Below are 21,216 nucleotides of genomic sequence, written 5' to 3' on the forward strand. Positions count from 1 at the left end.
AATCAACAAAGAAGAGACAAACACCAATGGATCAATTTTCAGCTCAAAATACAAACACCCATTTCCAGTACTCAAAGACCACATAAACGACTACTACAACTATATCTCAATAACAAACACATCAAAGGAAAGAAGAAAGCATCCATATCAATTTCATTTTTGATTCCCAGATGCATAGAATTTCTCCACCAATAAACTCTTCAAATCATTTAACAGGCAAACAAACATAGAATCAACACTTAGACAGATCTTGAGCGGGAAAGAGGAGACCAATCATTAATAAATATAGCAAGATACAAAGAGTTTTCTGAGTTTACCTCTTAACTAAAAATGCAAAGTGAACAAATTCCTTAGCAAAGTCGAAAATAGCTGCTACAATTAGAGCTTAGTCATTTCCTTAGCAAAAGCAGAAGAGCAGCGACATCAACCTCCACCTTTAAATTTTTTTTTCCGGTTTTCTGTTTTTTCTTCTTTAGATCTGGATAGGAAAATTTGGGATTCATGGGGATCTGTTTCAGAAGGGTTCAGAGGAAATTTATGGACTGCATTTGGAGCTTTTTCGCTGCTCATTTTCTGAGTTGGAGTCACAGCCTTTCATGGCTGAAGCAGGTTGTTCGTTTTTTGAAAGGGGAAGCTCGGCAGCGTGCCGTTTTTGTTCAAAAAATGGGGAAGGGGAGGGGATTTGATATTTGGAGATGATGAAGATGGTCTGATGTGTGGATGAAGAAGGAGCAACGTTTGTTTCCTTTTTTGGGTGTTGAAGAAAACAGGGTTCTCTTCTTTTTGGAGTCCCTGCGGCGTTGGTCCTCTTCCAGGTGGGGGGGGGGGGTCTAATGTTAGGTCTATATTTAGGTGTGAGGTTCTATTATATAGGGGTAGAGATTATGTTAGGGGTATGGGCCTAGGAATTATGGGCTAGGTCCAAAATTAGGCCTCGAGCCCATGTTTTATTATTTTCTGGGTGAACAAGACTAAAATACTACTTTATTTATTAATTAATTTTACTTAAATAATATAACTATTAAAATAAGACTGACTGTTGAAATAAACTATTTTTTTGGGTATTTTTCAAGATTAGAAATGACTACAAAATATTAATAGAACTATTTTTGTAATTTTCATTTTTCTTGTAATAAAATAAAGTAAAAGAGTAAAAATTAGTTGAAATAGCTATATTAGGCCTAAATTAAATATTTACATGCTAAAATATAAAAAATCTTGGGGAGGGTCAAAAATCACATGTCTACAGCTGCCCCACTTTGACTGGAAAAATGAAGAGTTTTCAGACAAAGAACGACTAGACAAATTTTTTGACCCGACCTTTATTTGGGAGAGACTAAAATTGAGAAAAGGGGAATGTGACCGAGCCCTGGTATCTGAGCTGCCTACATATCCTTGACTATAAAGGAATCAGGCCACGTGTAGTTCAGCGGTGAGTGAGATGATGGAGTGTGCCGAGGTTGAGAGCCAGTCGAGGTACCGTTCCGCTGAGGTTCCGATCCGCGGTCCCGTTATTAAATCAAAATTTAAAATAAAAAATACTAACTAAGCTTATCAGCTACGAGTTACAAGATTCCTATCTATGAGTCTTCTGAAGCTTGATCTTGAGTCTTGGTTGGTTCTTCATGCGGACTCTGATCTGAATCTTGATGCTTGTTAGCCGCAGATGTTGGCTCAATCTTCTTGAGCTTTTCAAACCAAGACGGGACATGCAGAGCTTGTGACCTCAGTCCTATCTTGAGCAGCTCACATCTTTCATTAACTTATGCATTTGGATTCACTTCTTGTTTTTCTTTTTTTTTTCTTTATATTTTGGATTGTGACTAACTTCTGTTGATCATCCAGGACTGCTGACTCACATTCTTGATGCGAGGTTCTTTTGTTGCTGACCTGTATTGTATTCTAAATTGAATTCTCTTATTTTCCAGGCGTGCGCCTGATTGCTGAACTTGAACCGTCTTCTCTTGTTCTTTGACACTGTTTTCCCTTGCACCTTGAACCATTTTCCCTTGAAACTTGAACTGTCTTCCTTCGAAACTGCTTTCCCTTGAAACTTGAGGTGTCTTCCCTTGTTCTCCAGGTGGGCGCCTGATTACAACAAAACAAACAAAACAAAAGAAATTTTTTCTGCCCCAGTTTGCACTAGGAAGATTTGTGAGTTGTTAGCAAAATTGTAAACCACGTGTACTATTGATGCAATGATGAGAGTAAACTAAAGAATAGACTAGGAAAACTATAAACTAAGCTTGATTAAAGTAAAAACTTACCCTATTCTTCAAGCGGGGCCCTTGATTTCAAGAAAACTAAACATTGATAACTTAAGAAAACTAAAAATTGACCTATTTTTTCAAATCCAGACTTCCTTTTTTTTCAAAATATCCTAGGAGAAAATTCGTCAGACTAGGTTTTCTATCTTAGGAGAAAGATTCATCAGACTAAGACGTTAATCCTAGGAGGAAATTCATCAGGCTAGGCCTTTTTTCTACTACTTTTGGTATCTTAGGAGAAAAGTTCATCAGACTAAGATTTCTATCTTAGGAGAAAGATTCATCAGACTAAGATTTTGATCCTAGGAGAAAGTTCATTAGATTAGGTCTCTTTTCTTTTTTGGTATCTTAGGAGAAAGATTCATCAGACTAAGATGTTTATCCTAGGAGAAAGATTCATCAGACTAGGTTTTCTATCTTAGGAGAAAGATTCATCAAACTAAGATTTCGATCCTAGGAGAAAAGTTCATCAGACTAGGTCTTTTTTTTATCTTAGGAGAAAAATTCATCAGACTAAGATTTTGATCCTAGGAGAAAGTTCATCAGACTAAGATTTTGATCCTAGGAGAAAGTTCATCAGACTAGGTCTCTTTTCTTTTTTGGTATCTTAGGGGAAAAGTTCATCAGACTAAGATGTTTATCCTAGGAGAAAGATTCATCAGACTAGGTCTTCTATCTTAGGAGAAAAATTCATCAGACTAAGATTTTGATTGGGAGGAAAATCCATCAGACTAAGACTTTTTATCCTAGGAGGAAAAATGTGAAGATCAATGGCAAGATGTTATGCACAATAACAAGACAAATAAAGGCAAAGATTTGAGAAACTTCCCTTTGTCGGCTCTTATCGTCTTTTCTTTTTCTTCTCTTTTTTTGTTGTTTTTTTTCATTTTTTTCTTTTTGAATCACTTTCCTTGCACCGCTTTGTCCCTGTTTCATACAAAGAAAAAATTGTCAGTTTTGAAAATGGTGGTCGGTTTGTGGCCTTGAATCTTGGGTAGCTTGGCTTCTGCTCAATCAGCTTAAGTCGGCTTCAAGAGACTTTTGCTCTGCATCAATCCTAATTGTTTCACACCTAGTATCATTTGTATTTGCGGCTCAATCAGCCTTATCCCAACGGAGATCCTTGCTTAGGTGACCTTTTCCGATATCTTGAATGACTACCTGCTTTTTTGAGCAATTTGCCGGTCAGAGAGAATCACCAGTTATCTTTGCTTGCGCCAAGTAGGCTGACAAGAGTCTTTTGGGGGAGCCTTTGCATGAATTCTCAAGGCACATTGACAGTAACAACCGAGTGTACTGACCAAATTTACTTTGTGCAACTGAAAAGCTGGTAGCAGATTTTGAAATCTTTTCTTGCTTGTTTTGACAAGGACTGACTCAGAGGGAAGGACACAATGCTATAAAGAAACAATATTAACAAGAAATTCCTCCTGTCGGAAGGACAGAAGGAAGAGTTTTTTTTTTCAATAACTAGCCTTAATGATCATGACATGCATTTTGGACTTAACAGCCGATCTATCAAACTAATTCAATCTTTCATTTTACCATTCTTATGAACTTTGAAGTTGGGCTTGTTCGTGCCAATTCTTTGCATCAGCTTCATGACTCACTTTCGACTAGTGGTGCCCCGAGGGGTTTTCACCAGCAAGTCTCTTTCATTTATTCATCTCTGCTTGCCGTCTCCTTACACTGCCCGTGAAGGTTTTCACTAGTAAGACTCTCTCATTTTCCTTATTTTTCTTTTCTTTTACTTTCTTATGCGAGCAACTTGACAGTGTTATATGTCGTGTGATAACCGTTGCTCATTGCATGCTTCTCTTGCCATTCTTGAAGGCATATTGAGAGGTCTTTATTTGGAAGGATTTTGGATAGGGTTGGAAAGAAAGGACGTCATGAAGACGCAAAATAAACTCAAAGTAAAGGGGGTTGTGGACTTACAACTCTTGGAATCGACTATTTCAAAAGTGAAATAAAATCTCTGTCCCAGTTTCAGATGCTGGGGATTTTGGATTTTTCTATTTTTTCTATTTTTTTCTTCTAAATTCTTATTTGGTTGGACCGAACCGTGAGGCTGCCTACGTATCCTTATTTTTTAAGGAATCAGGTCGAACGTAGTTCAAACATCTGACCTAACTATAATTTTTTCATCCTTCTTTCTGTATCTCTTTTTTCTTTTTTTTTTCTTTTTATTTCTTTTGTTTTTCAAAACAAGTTGCCCCAACTTCTATTTTTTGAGGGCAGACAATTCTTTTCTTTTTTTTTCACTTGAACTTTCTAAGAATCGCCCCAGTTTGTACTTTTGGGACATGGACTCTTTTTTTTCCTTTTTTTTCATTTTTCATTTTTTTTGACTCTTGACTCTAAACTTGATTCCAAAAGATGTTGGGCAAAGAAAATAACACAGGTTCAGAAGGGGTAACAGAGGGTATAAAGTGTTTGGATAGCAGAAAAAGGGCCTCCTAGCCTCGAGAACGCCAATTATTGTATTTTTCGCGATCACATCATTGATGAACATGACTGACTTCTTGGGTCATTTTCAGTTTAAAGTTGTATGAACAATACTTTCCTCGTTGTGAATGACCCTTGTCAATTTGGGTGATTTTTCTTGGATTTTGTCTTGATGTAGAAGATGCATTTTGCCATTAACTGATCCATTTCAAGTTGTCTAGAATACACCTTCTATTCAAAACACTTTCTATCTCTTACTGCTAAACAGACTTCAGCCCATCCGATTATCCTTAAGCCCGATCTTCTCAAATGATTCAAAAGGTAGAGATCCTTAACTTCCATGAGCATGACTGCTTTGGTTCCATGTATACTTGGCTCATGCTTATTTTCCAAATGTTTCATGTCTTTATTCATCTTCCAAAAATGTCTCTTTCTCACTTATCCAATTCAAGACTACGTCAGTTTTCTAAAATCTGGCCAAAAATTCCGCATGCATGTCATGTTACTAGTACTAGCGTGAAAAGAATTATGCATAAAATGGACACAAAATGACTGGTTGTCTTTAATTGAATGAAGGATAGCAGGGTCCGATAACACAAAAGAAGAAGAAAAGAAGAAGAAAAGAAGACAAAATAAGCTATCATGGCTAAAGGAGGAGTGACTTTCCAGTTGCTAAATGATATTTTAGCCATACATTCGCACATCAACATTACCACGACATTTTGACCATTTTAATTGCTTTGGATTCAACACTCAAATTTTGACAATCATCCCGAGCAGCCCATGTCCTATTGCTCAAATCTAGTAAAGTTACCCCCACATTTGCCTCCGTTTTTATTTTTCACCGCCAACTTGACTACTTGACTTTTCGTGACTTTGGATCAACAACAATGGTGTTTATTCCCTTGGTTGAGAAGATACTTTTATTTCCGAGAGATCTTGGATTGTTCTTATGACTCACCATTACAAACCAACAAACCGACCACCTTTGACTAGCTTTTATTTCAAAACAACAGCCATGTTAGAATAAACACTCTTTGTTTTTTTTCCTTCTTTTCTTTTCTCTTTTTTTCTTGTCTCTTTCCTTTCCCTTTTTTTTTGGTTTTTCTTTTTTTTTTTCTCTTTTTCATTTCCCCCCCTTTTTTTAAGCCTTTCGATCGAACCTGATGTGGGTTGCCTACGTATCATGTGGGAACATGAATCAGATTTTGCGTAGTTCGGGAATATCATGAATAAAGTAAATAAACTAACTCTTTTTTTTTATTTTGAATTTTTTTTTTCCGAAAGAAATACTTACAAAGAAGAAAGAAAATACTTTTGGATTTCAATTTTTTTTAAGGATTTTTGAAAAGAAAGACTTCTAAAGAAGAGAAAAAAATAATTTTCTTGAATTTTAACTTCTTTTTCTTTTCTTTTTTTCTGAAAATTTCAAAAGAAAAACTTCTAAAGAAGAAAGGAAATATTTTTGGAATTTTACTTTGAATTTATGAAAGAAATACTACAAAAGAAAAGAGTTTTTTTTTTGAATTTGCAAACAAATATTTTTGGATTTTGAGAGAGATTAGAAGAAAATATTTTTGTATTTATTTTTTTTAAAAAAAATTGGGGTTTAAAAGAAAGACTTTCTAAATAAAAAAAGTAAATGAAAATATTTTTTGGATTTTTTTAAAAAAATGGTGTCTCAAAAAAAAGACTTTTCTAGAGAGAAAGTAAAGGAAAATATTTTTGGATTTTTTTAAAATTATGGGCCGGAACCGATGAGGTTTGCCTACGTATCTCACATCCGGTGAGAATCAGACTCGCGTAGTTCGCGCAATTTTGACGAAACAGGAAAAACATGACTTATTTTGAAATGACTTTTTTTTTTCAAAAATTCAGTGGAGTTTCAGGATATTGCAAATACCTACCTCTCACTCTTGATTTTTGTTTTTTTTGATTTTGATTTTTTTTCATTTTCTTTCCCTATTCTAGAAGCTAGTCAACATGCAAGCCGAAACAGACAGATACACAAGTAGCACGTAAGATGCATCAGGATGGTCTTTTAATTTGGGTACACCTGTCCTAGACGGACCCATCCCCTGTGTTGAGTCCCCAAAGGTAAATGTACGTGATGCAAACAAGCGTTCCTACTAGGGATCTGGCATGAGGCTATGTTATTCTAGGTTTAAAACCTGGGTGTATTGTTCTAGACCTGGCTTACCCGAGCGGACAGCTCGAGCCGAGGGAGGGCAGCGTACCGGGAATAAAGAAGCTTCACCGGCTTTGCAACTTGTCCGAACCTCGTTCTAAAATTGGGATATGACTCTAACAGAAAAGAAGTCACTCGAAGTGCACACTTCCCAGCTGATTTAGAAGACTAAGAGAGAAGAGGGTTTTCGTAACAGTTTATATACAGTTCAAGCAATATTAAAGCGGTAAAAAACGGCATTTAGCACATTAGGCTCAAACACGCAAAAAATCAGATAATAGATAAAAACCAAGTATGACAGTTATTCTAAGCTCGAATTCTGAACCCTGAACCAGAAATTCTGGGTTCTTATCCCCAGCGGAGTCGCCAGAGCTGTCACACCTCCTTTTTTCTACACCCCCGGAAGGGAGTATATAAGGGAGTTTATTCCAATTTAAGTGACAATCGAAACAGGATTATTTTATTTAAAATTCAGAGTCGCCACTTGGGATATTTATGGTATCCAAGGTCACCGGTTTTAAATCCCGAATCGAGGAAAGATTGACTCTGTTTTACAGTCCGCAAACACAGAAATCCGGGTAAGGAATTCTGTTAACTCGGGAGAAGGTGTTAGGCATTCTTGAGTTCCGTGGTTCTAGCACGGTCGCTCAACTGTTATTATTGGCCTAATTATCTAATTTTAATACATGTTTTAGCCTATGGTTCAATTTTTAACTTATTGACCGCGTTTAATCATTTTTAGGAAGATTCAACGTTATTTAAAAAATACGCCTTGAACCATGCCACATGAAATGCACCCGCGATCCACGACATATTTTATTTAACGTTGTTGAGAATTGGAGTTGGGTCACATGAAATGCACACTCGAGTTTAAGGAAATTAATTTAAATAGCGCGCCTAAAGCAACTACGCACTTTCAAGTTAATGACATGGTTTGCGAGGGCCATGCAAAATTTAACTAATGGCACACCTCGATTTCTGAAGGGATTAAAATTAATTAAGTGAGGGCCATGAGTTTAGGGGTTTTATTTGACATGGCACGCCTCAACTTATTCATGGAAACACAAGTGGAATAAATAAAAATGTTATGGACACATACCAACAGAACTAATGTTCAATTTATTTTTCCCATACCAGTTAGTAAATGTCACAACATGATTCTAAATCATGCCAACTCAATGCACCTATCTCATCTTATACATAAATTATGTTGATATGAATCCAATTTAAATTTTAAAATATCAAATTATATTTTAAACAATTAGAAACAAAAGAACGATTGATTCTTCCGAACACACAAAAAAAAGTATAAAAAGGGTGGCTATTTTTAGTGTCAGCTAGCTAATCATTGAAATACTTAAGGTATAACAGTTAAAACTAGTGTACCTGCTTATGCTTATATACAAAGGAATCCGTTATCCTTAGATTTTCTGTAAGCTACTTGTCATACACATCAAAGTTGCACCATGATTATATTAGCTTAATCCATCGTAGCCCGTAATCAACAAAGAAGAGACAAACACCAATGGATCAATTTTCAGCTCAAAATACAAACACCCATTTCCAGTACTCAAAGACCACATAAACGACTACTACAACTATATCTCAATAACAAACACATCAAAGGGAAGAAGAAAGCATCCATATCAATTTCATTTTTGATTCCCAGATGCATAGAATTTCTCCACCAATAAACTCTTCAAATCATTTAACATGCAAACAAATATAGAATTAACACTTAAACAGATCTCGAGCGGGAAAGAGGAGACCAATCATTAATAAATATAGCAAGATACAAAGAGTTTTCTGAGTTTGCCTCTTAACTAAAAATGCAAAGTGAACAAATTCCTTAGCAAAGCTGAAAATAGCTGCTACAATTAAAGCTTTGTCATTTCCTTAGCAAAAGCAGAAGAGCAGCGACATCAACCTCCACCTTTAATTTTTTTTTTCCGGTTTTCTGTTTTTTATTCTTCAGATCTGGATAGGGAAATTTGGGATTCATGGGGGTCTGTTTCAGAAGGGTTCAGAGGAAATTTATGGACTGCATTTAGAGCTTTTTCGCTGCTCATTTTCTGAGCTGGAGTCACAGCCTTTCATGGTTGAAGCAGGTTGTTCGTTTTTTGAAAGGGGAAGCTCGACAGCGTACCGTTTTTGTTCGAAAAATAGGGAAGGGGAGGGGATTTGATATTTGGAGATGATGAAGATGGTCTGATGTGTGGATGAAGAAGGAGCAGCGTTTGTTTCCTTTTTTGGGTGTTGAAGAAAACATGGTTCTCTTCTTTTTGGAGTCCCTGCGGCGCTGGTCCTCTTCCAGGTGGGGGGTCTAATGTTAGGTCTATATTTAGGTGTGAGGTTCTATTATATAGGGGTAGAGATTAGGTTAGGGGTATGGGCCTAGGAATTATGGGCTTGAAAATTATGGGCTAGGTCCAAAATTAGGCCTAAAAATGGGTAGCTCGAGCCCATGTTTTATTCTTTTCTGGGTGAACAAGACTAAAATACTACTTTATTTATTAATTAATTTTACTTAAATATTATAACTATTAAAATAAGACTGACCGTTAAAATAAACTATTCTTTTGGGTATTTTTCAAGATTAAGAATGACTACAAAACATTAATAGAACTATTTTTGTAATTTTCATTTTTCTTGTAATAAAATAAAGTAAAAGAGTAAAAATTAGTTGAAATAGCTATATTAGGCCTAAATTAAATATTTATGTGCTAAAATATAAAAAATCTTGGGGAGGGTCAAAAATCACATGTCTACAACGATCTGCTAAAGACCTCACATTTACTTATCGTAGGCATTATACAAAAATTCAATTCCTCTGACTCAGCTCTTCCACAACTATCTCTCTTTCCAATCCTTCTTTCCGGATGTAGGTATCGTCTTATTACGAATAATAAAAAAAGAATTTCGGAATTTGAATTCTTATAAGTGAGCTCTGCCACACGATCTAGAGTAAGAAGAAAGAGTGACAATCCTAAATGCCCTGTAGCCTCCTACTTATAAGTATGGTGCACGACACACCCATAAACAAGACTCTACTAGACATGACTTTTAGACTCCCTAGGACGGAACTGCTCTGATACCACTTTTGTCACGACCCAAACCGACGGGCCGCGACGGGCACCCGATACCTTACTCAACCGAGTACCAACATAACGTATCTTTCTTATTATATCATCATATACACATGATATACGAGCCTAATAGGTCAACATGATCCTTTATAAACTCAAAACACAGGCCGACAAGGCCGTACAATCTTTTATGTATACGACATATGTCTACAAGACTCTAAGAGTACATAAATATCATAAAGGTCGGGACAAAGTCATGCCATACCAAACAATACACGTCTAAATCATACTAACCAAACGAGCAACTCCGAAGCAAATAGAGCTCACCAACATCTTCCATTGAGTTGATAGCCTACTTGGAGGGTTCTCGACCTGTCTATTGGAACCTGCGTGCATGAAATGCAGCGTCCCCAGGCAAAAGGGACGTCAACACGAATAATGTACCGAGTATGCAAGGCACATAAATAAATATATAAGAGACATGGAAGACATATAGAGTACATGACTCAACCTGTAAGTCTGAATAACTTTGTAAATCATAAATTACTTTTAGCGTCATGCATATGCGTATGAATGTCATGTCGTGCATAAGTACATGTTTCATAACATCATCAGCCTCTGAGGGCATCCCATCATATCATATCGGCCACTGTGGGCAAAATCATCATCGTATACCAGCTGATCAGGTGGTGATACGTATATAACGCCATAACCTTCCCCATATCCCATATACATATATATACATACATATATACGCGTATATAACGCCGTTTGAATCATATTTCAGCCACTGTGGGCAACATCATCATCATATACCAGCTGATCAGGTGGTGGTGCGTATATAACGCCATAACCTTTCCCATATCTCATATACATATATATATATATATATATATATATATATATATATATACATACATATATACATGTATATACCGCAATCTGGTCATGGGTTAATGCACATGAATGCAATGCATGAAAAGTACGTTAATAAAATCTTTCGGAGCTTCATAAGGCCATTTTGCCTTTGAGTAATATCATAAAGTAAACTCTTTTCAACTTTCATATTTTTCTAAGACCCATAAACAGATGATAAAATATTATGACACACGGAATTTTAAGAACATAGATATCTCTAATACCTCTATGAATAGAGTCATTCATGGAATTTGTGCATTTGCACGTTTCGTTCGTATCGTATGGATCATGCCAAAAGAAAGAAGGGATAGCCTTAATATACCTGAAGTAGACAAAAATCCGTATAATATTCTTAAAAAGTTTGCGTCGCACTCGTCTAGATTCACAAAATCTCACGTTGCTATTGTGCTAAGAAATCTCGTTGGAATCTGAAGATGGCGCTGCACTACTAAATACGAAACAACCACCAAACAAAGATATTTTAGTCCAAAACTTTCTCACCGTGTTTTCCTTCCATCTGACCTCTAAGTTTTCATTTGAGATCCTATAGTTTATCTCTGATTTCAGTATCATGTGCTTTCAAATTCTTGTTGATGAGAGCAACCAACTCTTTTGCACTTGATTTTGTAAGAAATGTTATCTACATAAGGAAATTCAATAGGAAACCATTAAAAGGAGAGCAAGACATCTAACTTTTTCATTTTGAGACCAATATAGTGTAGCTTGTCAAATAACTTTGTAGTATCTTTCTCAATTAGTAGACCGTCATCCTTTTAATGCTTTTAGCCCAACTTCCAAAATAAAGATGACACCCAAAGTTTGAATGGCCACCTTTCATGCCAAATGATGAGTCATGTAATATGTTTCAAGTGCTGCCACATTTTTTTTTTACTTTAGTCTTTATCCAAAGACTTTAATAAATCCACCACAATTATTAATTAACTAGGTAATGTCCTATTACCCAATAATTAACCAATTACCTTCATAATTAGGAATTATTTCCACTTACTTAAAATACTACTCACTTTTCGCACACGTTATACATCTTACTATCATGGTCATGTGGTACCTTGTATGGTACTAGTTTATAAATATCGAGTATTAACGCTCGGCCCGTATTTTATCCCAACATGCCAAACTTGGACGAAAATTCAATTTCTTTGACTTGCTTCCCCTCTCACCTTCACAAATTTATTCTTCACTTGTTTGAAATAGCATAATCCTTATAATCTCCAAATAATCTTTTCCTTGGACTGATACCAATTTCCTTACGACAAATTCAACGTACAATACTACAGGGTGCAACATCGTCGTAATTTAATACTGCAAAGCGTAGCATCATTGTAATGTAGTACTGCGGGACGTAATATTGCGGGGCGTAATATATAGCCCTTCTGTATTTACTTTTGTTTAGACATTGGAGTTAGACACCTGTAGTTATTTAACAACTTGTGATTTCATGAGATTCCGGATTTTGGAAAGTGTTCAGTTTGAGAGTTATATTTGTATATGCCGAGCAGCATTTTAGACCTTCATTATGTTTATTCCGCAGTTTTTATTAGTTTTATCTGTTGTTTTCCCTTTTTCCGCAATTGCTAGACTTACCTAGTCGTAGAGACTAGGTTCCGTCACGATAGTTCACGGAGGGCGAACTGGGGTCGTGACAATTTGCAACATTGAACACTACTTTAAGTGAAACAAAAAATGGTAGCCTCGGGAACAAGTAACACAGTTAGCTCATTGACATCTTTTTCTATACGTGGCTACAGGTGGATGTAAACTTGATGTACCAGTCTAAACGGACAACACACATAAATAAGTGGCGGTTTTCGATTAAATTGATTGCATTTGGATTTTTCTCATCCCCAAGACTACTGGTTACTGAAATATACAACAATTTTCAGAACAAAGGTCCCTGACACTCTTATGGTGATGGTTCTGCTATCTATTTTGTCAACTCCAACTATATGAAGGGCATGTTCTAATTATTTAGTTAGCTTAACGATATTGCTTTCTTATAATTTTGTAGGATATTGAGATGGTTAACTGATGAAAAGAAAACTACTGAAAGAAACTAATCAAACAAAAATTCCATAATTCGATTGTTGAGATGTCACAAAGTTATCTCCTACATTTTCAATCCTTTCACTTTTTTCCCTTGGTTACTGTATGTTATTAAGAGTAATTAGTTTCGTATTCTCTTGCAGTGTTAGTGATACAGATACAAATGAAATTCATGTCTGCGAAATTTGATTAAGCCCTTTAACAAATTAGACGTTGAAGTAAGTTGGTAGTATATAAATTCTATTTTTTCTATTCAAGTTTTGGCACTTTTTTGTTGTTTCTTTTGCTTGAAGTTAGCTCCAAAAGATTTTGACGCTAGCTTGGTTTGTTTAGCTAATTATTAGTTTAGGGCTCCTATTTTACCCGCTCATTTCTTCTACTTGAGTTTTCCGGTGCTGTTAGCGTTCAACTTTTCATTTTCCGTTAATCATTGGGCTGGATTATAACTTATACTTGTTGAATTCTAATGTTAGAAAATCTATAGAGGTTGACTAGCACTTTAATAGCTACATAGGTGGGTTTTTTATTTCATGAATATGGCCAGAATTTATGTTGCCAAGTAGAGTAGTTCGTTGAGGTAAGATTTGTGATTGATATACGAGGAATTAACTTTGTACTTTAACTCTTATTCATGTTATAATATCCAGCAACTTCTGTTCAATACCTTGATTAGACCAAGTGACAGATTAATTTGTTAAAAAAATTAGAGCTTTCATCTATTTATGTAACTGAATTTGTGCTTTTGGTTTGTCAAAATGCTAGTCAATTATAAGTTTTTCATCAAATATTTTTGTTTTGTTATTTCAACTTAGTGATGTGGAATGCGAGTCTACTTCCCCTCATGGATGTAAGAGTAGCATCAAGTGATAACAATGCAAATCACCAAGCAAATATATTGCACTTTGTATATTTATTTATTAAGGATGAGGATCTACTCTTTATTGTATAATGTTTAAGTTATCATACATTTATTTGTACAATTTTAGTTTGATATGAATTTAAAGTTGTGATATTTGTTAGTATTGATATTATTAATGGAATTTGATTTGTGTTGTGAGAATGTAACGACCCTACTGGCCGTTTCATGAGTTATAGCTCTGTTTTCCCCGTTTCTGCTTTCTTCTGTGTTCTTCAGCTGTGTTTTATCTCATCGTGTGGGTTGATTCGGGTCCGGAGTGGATTTGGAGTGGAATGAGTCACTTATATCTAGAAACTTAAGTTGGAAAAGTCAATCGGATGTTGACTTATGGGTAGACAATCTCAAATGGGATTTCTGATGGTTCCGTTTAGTTTCGTTAGGTGATTTTGGACTTAGGAGCACGTCCGGAACGTGGTTTGGAGGTTGTGGTGAAATTAGGCATGAATTGGCGAAAGTTGAAAATTCGACGCATTTGGGCCGACGTGGAAAATTTGATACCGGTATCGGAATAGAATTTCGGAAGTTGGAATAGGATCGTAGTGTCATTTGTGACGTGTGAGCAAAATTTTAGGTCATTCAAAGGTGATTAGATAGGTTTCGGCGTCATTTGTGGAATTTAAAAATTTAGAAGTTCTTAGGCTTGAATCCGAGTGTAATTTGGTGTCCTAATATTGTTTTGAGTAATTCAAAGGATCTACTAAATTTGAATGATGTTATGGGACGTGTTCGGATGTTTGGTCGAGGTCCCGAGGGCCTCGGGTGAGTTTTGGGTGGTTATCGAATCACTATTTGGCTTTGGGAGTTGGAAAATACCTGATATCTCATGTTTTAAAAGTTGCAGGTCTCGGATCATTGGAAGTGCGACCGCGATAGGAAGTTCGCGGACCGCTAGAAGAATGCGGTCGCGGTAGAAGTTCGCGAACCGCGAAAGGGAGGAGTTCAGGATTGGCGGCCGCGATGGAAATTCCACGGCCGCTGTGAGGAATACGCGGACCGCGGGCTGGAAGTTTAGAGAGCTATATAAGCGAGGGTTAGGGTTTTATTTCACATTGCTGTGAGGAATACACGGACCGCGGGCTGGAAGTTTAGTGAGCTACATAAGTGAGGGTTAGGGTTTTATTTCACATTTTTGGACTTTGGGAGCTCGGTTTGAGGCGAATTTTTGGGAGTTTTTCAAGAAAATCATTGGGGTAAGTGATTCTAACACGGTTTTGGCTAATAATCATGAATATATCATTGATTCCATCTTTTGATTAGTAATTTGGGATAGAATTTGGGAAAAATTTGTGAAACTTCATAAAATGAATTTTTGAGATTTGAAAGCCAATTCGAGGTCGGAATTGAGTGAAACTAGTATGGTTAGTCTCATAATCGAATGGGTTGTCGGATTTCGTAACTTTGGTCACATTTTGAGACATGGGCCCGAGTCCCGCCTTTGGAGTTGACTTTTTGACTTTTGACCTTAAGCGTAGCATTTTCTTATGGGATTGATTCCTTTAGCTCGTGTTGGTTGTATCGAATTGCTTCTGGCTAGATTCGGAGCATCCGATGGTCGATTTGAGGGGCAAAGGCATCACAGAGTAGGATTTTGGCTTGGTTGAGGTAAGTAACGCTTTCAAACTTGGTTCTGAGGGTTCGAAACCCCGAACTATATGTTATGTGATTAGCGTTGAGGTGACGTACATGCCAAGTGACAGATGTGCGGGTGTGCACTATGAGAATTGTGGCCTGGTTCATTCCACGACACCGTTTAGTGACTCTTTCTTGATGATATCCGTGTTCCTATTATATGACTAAGTAAATGAGTTGTAAATCATGCTAATTATCATGTTAGGGCTTCACGCAGATAATGTTGAGACCCGAGTGGTCGTTTCTTGCTGTCATCTCATTAATTCCGTTGACATTTTGTACTCAGTCTTATTTATGCATATCATATCATGCCTCAGTCCCAATTGTTATTATTTTAGCATATCATATCATTGTTTTGGGCTAGTTTCATGGCATTGTGAGCCCGTGTGTGTGAGACTGGAGAGTGATGACTGAGTGAGGCCGAGAGCCTGATTATGAGTGACAGTTATGGGATCGGGCTGCGCGTCGCAGCGGTTATGTTGATGATTATGATAGCGCTTGGGCTGTAAGAGCCCCTCCAGAGTTTGTAACACACCCCCAGTGAGTGTGGTTGATTATATTGAGGGATGGATCTTCCCTTGGTATGGAGATGGATCTTCTCCATGAGGCTGGATTGGCTTGTTTTTCCTCAGTACTAGAGACTAATAGCTAGTGATGTATGTATTCCGGGATGGATCTTCCCTGGGCTGTCTGAGCCATATACAATATCGAGTGGTTGTGAGGTTATTATCATTATCTGGAGATGGATCTTCTCCATGGGGCTGGATTGCCCTTCCTCAGTACTGAGTGACTGCTGTCAAAGATGTATATATTTCAGGATGAATCTTCCCTGGGCCGTATGAGCCATATATAGTACTGAGTGGACGAGCATTTGGGATTGTGTTCACATGAGGCACTCAGCATGATGCATTACATACAGAATGTGCATTGGCATGTAGACGTAGCAGAGTTATATTCTTTACCATGTCCATATCGTCTCTATTTCGATGTTTTTATACGTTTCTGTACGTTATTTTATATTATACCCGATGAGGTTGAGATCATAACTACCTTTCAGTCCATAGTTTGGACTTGTTACTTACTGAGTTAGTGTACTCATGTTACCCCTGCACCTTGTGTGTAGATCCAGGCACTTTCGATCCCAATGGCGGTCATTGATTGAGGTTGTAGGCTTTGGAGATGGTTGAGGTATCTGCATGGCGTTCACAGGCCTTGACCCTCATTCTCTATTCTAGTTGTGTTTAAGTTGTATTCAGTAAACAATTGTAGTAGACTATGTTATTTCTCTAAACGCTCATGTACTCCGTGACGCCCTGGTTTTGGGCTGGTTGAATCGTGTTATGGATTTTTATTAAATGATAAAAGTGCTTTTCCGCAAATGTTCTAAATTTTAGTATTGTGGTTTTTGTTTTCATTAAGTTGAGGTTGGCCTAGTTCCATGATAGGCTCCATCACAACAGATTGAGTTTTGGGTCATGACAAGTTGGTATCAGAGCCTAGGTTACATAGGTCTCACGAGTGATGAGCGGGTTTAGTAGAGTCTTGCAGATCGGTACAGAGATGTCTGTACTTATCTTCGAGAGGCTGCAGAACCTTTAGGAAAACCTCACATTCTTGAATTCTTTTCGTGCGAACTATTGATTCTAGAACGAAACTTCTGTTATTCTATTCTCTCATAGATGGTGAGGACACGTACTACCGGTCAAGACGGACAACACCGACACCACCAGTTGGGGCCGCGAGAGGCCGAGGTCGCTGTAGGAGCCGTGGCAGAGGTAGAGGTGCAGCTTGCACCGTAGCTAGGGTAGCACCAGTAGATCTACCCGCTGCCCCAGTTCATGATCAGGTTCCGGGTGTAGATGCCCCAGCGGGACCAGCTTAGTCACCAGTTGTGCCTATGGTTATTCCAGGCCTTCAGAAGACCTTAGCTTAGATTCTGACCGTGTGCACCAGTCTTGCTCCGGCGGTCATTGTTTCTACTACAGCAGCTACTTCCCAGGCCGAGGGAGGCACTCAGACTCCCGCCACCCGCACACCCGAGCAGGTTGTTCAGGGACTTCAGACACCGGGGCCACCACTAGCCTAACCAGTTGCGCCTGTTCAGGACTATATGGTTCCAGTCATGCCTGATGATGAACAACGTAGATTGGATAGGTTTGGTAGACTTCAGCCTCTGGCTTTCAGTGGTAGAAAGTTCGAGGATGCCCAGGGTTTCTTGGACAAGTGTCAGAGAATTCTTTGTACAACGGGTATTCCAGAGACCAGTGGGGTTTCGTTCACTACCTTTCAGTTCTCTGGAGCTGTCTTTACTTGGTGGGAGTCTTATGAGAGGCGTAGGCCTATTGGTGCAGCGCCCCTTACCTGGCAACAGTTCTTTGTTCTCTTTCTGGAGAAGTATGTGCCGTAGTCCCGTAGAGAGGACCTGTGCAGGCAGTTCGAGTAGTTGCGTCAGAATGATATGACTGTGATGCAATATGAGATGAGGTTTTCTGAGTTAGCCCGTCATGCTTTCTGGTTGGTTCCTATAGACAGAGAGAGGATCAGGAGGTTCGTGGATGGCCTTGCTTATCAGCTACGGATTCTTATGACCAGAAAGAGAATGTCTGGTGATTATTTTGAGGAATTGGTTGACATTGCTCGAGAGATAGAGCCAGTCTGCCGCTAGGAGCGAGTTGAGAGGGAGGCCAAGAGGCCTCGGGTATCTGGTAGCTTCATTTGTGTTCCTTTTAGGGGTCAGTTCCAGCATGGTAGAGGTCGTCCCTTCAAACATGCTTAGTCAGCTCATCCAGGTCACCGTGGTCGATCATCTGGCTAGGGTCCTCACAATTCACATCAGGGCCACTCATCTCTTAGTGCTCTTCCAGCTCAGAGTTCGACTCATGCACCATCAGTTCAGGGCTCATCTATGCCTGGTTCTTCTAGTGGATATCCCGGTGCTCAAGGCTCCCTTCAGTCCCCACCGCTATTTGCCAGGAGAGGTTGCTTTGAGTGTGGAGATTTGGGTCATATCAAGAGATTATGTCCCCGCCTTACGGGAAGTTCATCCCAGCATAGGAGTCAGCCTACGACTTCAACACCAGTTACGTCCCCATCTCCCATCCAGCTCGGGGTGGAGGTCAGTCAGCTAGGGGTCACCCTAGTGAGGGAAGTCAATCAGGTGTCGGTCAGGTTCGTTTCTATGCACTCCCTTCCAGACCGGATGCTATTGCTTCAGATGCGGTGATTACAATTATTATCTCAGTTTGCCATAAGGATGCCTCTATACTATTTGATCCTGGTCCACCTTTTCATATGTGTCATCATATTTTGCTCATTATTTGGATACGCCCCGCGAGTCTCTTATTTTATCTATTCGTGTATCCACTCCTCTAGGCGATACTATTATTGTGGACCGTGTATATCGGTGTTGTGTGGTGACCATTGGGGGTTTGGAGACCTTAGTAGACCTTTTAATGCTTAGTATGGTTGATTTTGATGTGATATTGGGCATGGATTGGTTGTCTCCGTGTCATGCTATTTTGGATTGTCATGCTAAGATAGTGACGTTGGCTATGCTGGGGGTGCCACAGATTGAGTGGCGAGGTTCATCGGATTATGTTCCCAGTAGAGTGATTTCGTACTTGAAGGCTCGGTGGATGGCTGAGAAAGGTTGTCTTTCTTATTTAGCCTTTGTGAGGGATGTCAGTGCAAAGACTCCTAGTATTGATTCAGTTCCGATGGTGATAGATTTCCCGTATGTATTTCCTGCAGACCTGACGGGCATGCCGTCGGATAAGGATATTAACTTCGGTATTGATTTGGTGTCGGGAACTCTGCCCATTTCTATTCTACCGTATCGTATGGCACCGTTGAAAGAGTTAAAGGAGCAGCTTCAAGAACTCTTTGATAAGGGGTTTCTTCGGCCTAGTATGTCGCCTTTGGGGTGAGCCTATTCTATTTGTGAAGAAGAAGGATGACACTATGAGAATGTGCATTGACTACAGGCAGTTGAACAAAGTCACGATCAAGAACAAATATCCTTTGCCTCATATTGATGATTTATTTGACCAGCTTCAGGGAGCGATAATGTTCTCCAAGATTGATCTCAGGTCAGGGTATCACCAGTTGAAGATTAGGGACTCGAATATTCTTAAGACAACTTTCAGGACCCGATACGGTCACTATGAGTTCCTTGTTATGTCTTTTGGGATGACCAATGCCCCAACAACGTTCATGAATTTGATAAGTAATGTGTTTCAGCCTTATCTCAACTCGTTTGTTATTGTATTCATTGATGATATTCTAGTCTACTCGTGTAGCCATGAGGAGCACGCTGATCATTTGAGAGTGTTATTGCAGCGGTTGAGGGAGGAGAAGCTGTATGCAAAGTTCTCTAAGTGTGAGTTTTGGCTTAGTTCAGTGGCATTATTGTGGCACGTGGTGTCCAGTGAGAGAATTCAGGTTGATCCAAAGAAGATAGAGGCGGTCCAGAGTTGGCCCAGACCGTCCTCAGCCACATAGATTTGTAGCTTTCTTGGGTTGGCAGGTTATTACCGTCGGTTCATTCAGGGATTTTCACCTAGTGCATCACCCTTGACCAAATTGACCCAAAAGGGTGCTCCTTTCAGGTGGTCGGATGAGTGTGAGGCGAGCTTTCAGAAGCTCAAGACCACCTTGACCACAACTCCAGTGTTAGTCTTGCCAGTAACTTCAGGTTCTTATGCAGTATATTGTGATGCTTCTCAAGTTGGTATTGGGTGTGTGTTGATGTAGGAGGGTAGAGTGATTGCTTATGCTTCTTGGAAATTGAAGCCCCATGAGAAGAACTACCCTATTCATGATTTGGAGTTGGCTGCCATTGTGCACGCGTTGAAGACTTGGAGGCATTATCTCTATGGTGTGTCTTGCGAGGTGTTTACTAATCATCATAGCCTCCAACACTTGTTCAAGCAAAAGGATCTCAATTTGAGGCAGCAGAGATGGTTGGAGCTGCTAAAGGACTACGATATTACTATTTTGTACCATTTGGGGAAGGCCAATGTAGTGGTCGATACCTTAAGTAGGAAGGCGGTGAGTATGGACAGTCTTGCATTTATTCCTGTTGGGGAGACACCTCTTGTGGTTGATGTTCAGGCTTTAGCCAATCGGTTTGTGAGGTTGGATATTTCGGAGCCCAGTTGGATCCTAGCTTGTGTGGTTTCTCGGTCTTCCTTGTTTGACCATATTAGAGAGTGCCAACATGATGACCCTAGTTTGCTTATCCTCAAGGATAAGGTTCTGCATGATGATGCCAGAGATGCGACTATTGGTGATGACGGGGTATTTGAGAATACAGGGCCGGATATACGTGCCCAAGGACAAGGTTATGCATGATGATGCCAGAGATGTGACTATTGGTGATAACGGGGTATTTGAGAATGCAGGGTCGGATATACGCACCCAATGTAGATGGACTTCGGGAGTTGATTCTGGAGGAGGCCCATAGCTCGCGGTATTCCATCCATCCGGGTGCCACGAAGATGTACCAGGATTTGAAACAGCATTATTGGTTGAGGAGAATGAAGAAAGATATAGTGGGATTTGTAGCTCGGTGTCTCAATTGTTAGCATGTGAAATATGAGCATCAGAGGTCGGGTGGCTTGCTTCAGTAAATAGATATTCCAGAGTGGAAGTGGGAGCGGATCACCATGGATTTTGTAGTTGGACTCCCACGGACCT

The 21,216-nt window shown here is 38.9% G+C and overlaps 1 long non-coding RNA gene across 4 annotated transcripts in view; it reads left to right on the plus strand.

The window, feature by feature from the left end:
* LOC104238799 (uncharacterized) overlaps window positions 1-13,036 on the plus strand; it is a 32,277-nt gene extending 19,241 nt beyond the window's left edge. For 3 of the 4 annotated variants that reach the window (XR_011401021.1, XR_011401020.1, XR_011401019.1), the window contains one exon: window positions 12,677-13,036. This is a non-coding gene — a long non-coding RNA (uncharacterized lncRNA). The remainder of the gene's footprint in view (window positions 1-12,676) is intronic. The other variant, XR_011401022.1, reaches the window with a different exon arrangement.
* Window positions 13,037-21,216: the final 8,180 nt, after the last annotated feature.

This window comes from Nicotiana sylvestris, chromosome 7, assembly GCF_000393655.2.
Source record: "Nicotiana sylvestris chromosome 7, ASM39365v2, whole genome shotgun sequence".
NCBI lineage: Eukaryota > Viridiplantae > Streptophyta > Magnoliopsida > Solanales > Solanaceae > Nicotiana > Nicotiana sylvestris.